This window comes from Quercus suber, unplaced genomic scaffold, assembly GCF_002906115.3.
Source record: "Quercus suber isolate HL8 unplaced genomic scaffold, Cork oak 2.0 scaffold_23, whole genome shotgun sequence".
Classification (NCBI taxonomy): domain Eukaryota; kingdom Viridiplantae; phylum Streptophyta; class Magnoliopsida; order Fagales; family Fagaceae; genus Quercus; species Quercus suber.
Genome location: NW_027069488.1, coordinates 718,576 through 721,945, shown reverse-complemented (window position 1 = coordinate 721,945; position 3,370 = coordinate 718,576). Strand labels below are relative to the sequence as shown.

The 3,370-nt window shown below is 30.3% G+C and overlaps 1 long non-coding RNA gene across 1 annotated transcript; it reads right to left on the bottom strand.

Annotated features, from left to right (window-relative positions):
• Positions 1-246: 246 nt before the first annotated feature.
• On the bottom strand, positions 247-2,839 carry LOC136064178 (uncharacterized). The gene is made up of 2 exons (XR_010625857.1): positions 2,716-2,839; positions 247-568 (listed from the first exon to the last, which is right to left on the bottom strand). It is a non-coding gene; the product is annotated as an uncharacterized LOC136064178 (long non-coding RNA).
• Between the last annotated feature and the right edge of the window lie 531 nt (positions 2,840-3,370).

Sequence of the window (3,370 nt, the reverse complement as noted above, 5' to 3'; positions counted from 1 at the left end):
TTGCGTGTTCCTTTTAACTTAAAAAAAAAAAAAAAAAAACTTGTTTTTGTAATGAGAAAAGAAATTTAATATCTTCAATTTTCTGCCCTCTATTTTAATGTTCACTTCAACTTTTGAAATGATCACTCCAATAGAAACAATCTTAGTATCTTACTAATTGCCATCTCTTGTCTAGTCAGTTACATGTTTTGGTTCTTGTTTTGAATTTGAAAGCTATTTTAGACATTTACATCTAACATTGTCATCTAATAATTATAGTTCTATCCCTTTGAAGTATGTAAAAAGAATGTGAGCTTGTCATTTGTTTCTAATACAATGCTTTTCTGGGTACATTCAATAATATCTACTAATCAGAAGATTCTAATAGCTTACAACCCAAAAGTACTTAACCACACCTCCATTATATGGTTAGGCTAAAAATAATTGTGATTTGGTTAATGTCTCCATGATTAGTCTAGGATGAAAAGACAACACCATCACATTAAGGATGTGGGATTTACGATGTCTCACCTTCAATTTGGTTTTTGTAGTGGGGCAGTGGGAGCAAATCAATAGCTTAGCACAATCCCTGCAACAAAGAAATCCAACTTAAATTATAACTTTTTTTTTTTTGGTAGAACAGATTGTATATAATAGATATAAACTATATGATTGTTACCTCTACGTTACCAATCATAGAAATACAAAGAGTAATACAACCCCAACAACCATTATGATTTTAATCAACAATATTGTACACTAACGCATCAAGCATAAACTGTCAATATGATTGGTTAGTATTAGGAAAAGAAGAAAACCTATAAACTAAACATATTAAATCAAGGTAGCAAACTTAACAGGTGAACTTGAACTTTTATAAAGGATCTTATATGTAATATAATTGACTTGGGAAGAAAGAATAGTCCCTAAGAAATTACTTGTTTACTCAAAAGTAATAGAGTACTCCAAGCCACAAAGATAGCAATACCACCCAAACACCAAAGGCAAGTGCTAAACATAAATAAATTTAAGACAAACTTATTTTTCATGAGGATGAGATGCAAAATGCACTAAGAATTGGAAACATAAATCTAAAAAAAAGGAAAAAAAAGTATCAAAGATGACAAAAGATATACCAACCCAATGTGACACATTTCTTTGAAGATTAGAACTTTTCTGGGTGGGGTTGATTAGGGAATTGAAAAGGTAATTTCAAAATATATAGTAGATTGATACCGCAATGCATAAGACACTTTCTAGAATTTGTGTTGTCCTTAAAATATGCATGTTGACATAGAATGAAGAAGACCAAACTCAAATAAATCACATATAAGACAAAGAGAGTCATTATTGAAAATTTAGAATATCAATCATTTGGGAATTTTTTGAATCCAGTTAATCATCATTTCTTCACCTGCCAAATCATTTTGGGAGCCTCAGGCTTCATTGGGTCTAATACACCAAGAAAGGAAACTACAATGATGCAAGCTTGCTTTGAATAAAAAATGCATATGAAGTTAGTAGTTCAATTTTGAAAGGGATTAAAAAAGGCAAACTTTCAAATGTGCATTGTGTCGTTTTCCCTCCCAACACCATATATTCTCATCATTCATGGTCCTAAACCTAGATTTGAAATACCTTTCAAGAAATCTCAAAAACCATTTAGTCCACAAAAAGGGAGGCCAAGGCTACTCATGAATTTGGATTGCTAACCCTAAAGTGAACCATGAATGTTGTAGATGATTAACAAAAAATGCAACTTTGATATGAAGATCATTACTAAAATATTGATACCCTCTAAGGTATATTTATGTTTACATTTAAATTTATTTTATATGCTCATTATGCATCTTTCATTATCTTAAAGAAAATACAAAATTATTTTTAAAATTTAATGAGGTAAACCCCACATTGAATTTACAATTTATTTTTTGCATTGGAGCATAAAACTGCTCGATATAATTCAATGAAAATCAAGATACCTTTTGTTAAGCATTGCGGCCACAAAACATAGATAAAAATTATGTGATATTATGCACCAGTCATGTTTTTCAATAGAAAATATCTAATTTCTGAACATATTACAATCTTATCTAACGTTATCTCAAAATCTAAATATCAGTCCAATGGTAATGCAACATGGTGAAAAAAAAAAAAAAAAAAAAAAAAAAAAAAAAAAAAAAAACCAACACCCAGAGTCATACAATCCCAACAAAGAAATTTCAAATTCGATAGTTGATTTAAACTCCTAATTTGTTTTGCATTTAGTAATGGTGAAATACATGTTCATCAAACTGTATTGTATTGTTAGTTGTACCTACGCCCATTTGTCACCAAGCCACCTCATGGGGTTCATCTAAATATCCAGTCTACCATTGGTTTTGAAATATCAACGAAGATTAAATTGATAAGTCTAGTTGAATAATCCAATTTGGGTGGTGGGACAACACGGAATATATACTTCAGCTAGATGCTTAAGAATTAGGAAAAAATCTACCAACCAATCTTAAAATAAAATTGTAGCATATAATCAAACTAAATCTGTTGAGTTTTAAATATATACTCATTCAGCTCTTTTATCAAACAATTGGCATGCAACTAACAAAAGCAAAATTTAAAAGATAGAGGAAGATGTAAAGAGAGAGAAGTAGGTAGTTTTCTAGAAAAGGACTCAAGGGCAGGAGAGAAAAGAAAAGAAATTAATGAATAAGAAGTAGAGAAGAAAATAAAAGATACCTTGAGCTTTGGGAAGGTAGGAAGTAGCGAAGCCCGGTTGTGTGGAGCAGATTGCCATTGATGGTGGAATGAAGGTAATGGGGAGTAATATACATCCTAAAAACAAACGTTACACGATTCACTATCTATGTTGTAACTTATAACATGTGATTGCTTCAACTTATATATATATATATATATAAAAATTTATATAGATGGTGGAATTAAATTAATAAGAAGTGGGATTTATGGTGGAGATAGTGGTGGGAATTAAATTAATAAGAAGTGGGCTTTATGGTGGAGATAAGGATGAGATTTATTTTACATTTGTTAGTATTTTAAAATTGAAAAAAAAAACTAATTTTAAATTGTTGAACAATTACAAAAAATATGGTGGAAATGATATGGCTGCTGACGTGGCTCAACGTGAGCGTAGCAACATTAAATGCTACGCTTCAGCTTTAAAACTGAAAAAAAAAAAACTAATTTTAAATTGTTGAACAATTACAAAAAATATGGTGGCATGGTTGCTGACGTGGCTCAACGTGAGCGTAGCAACATTAAATGCTACGTTTCAGCTTTTAGTAATATATATAGATATATAGATTAGGAGAGGAAATTTATGAAAAACTCATGAAATTTATCCTAATTGTATCAGCATATAATCTACTGTAAT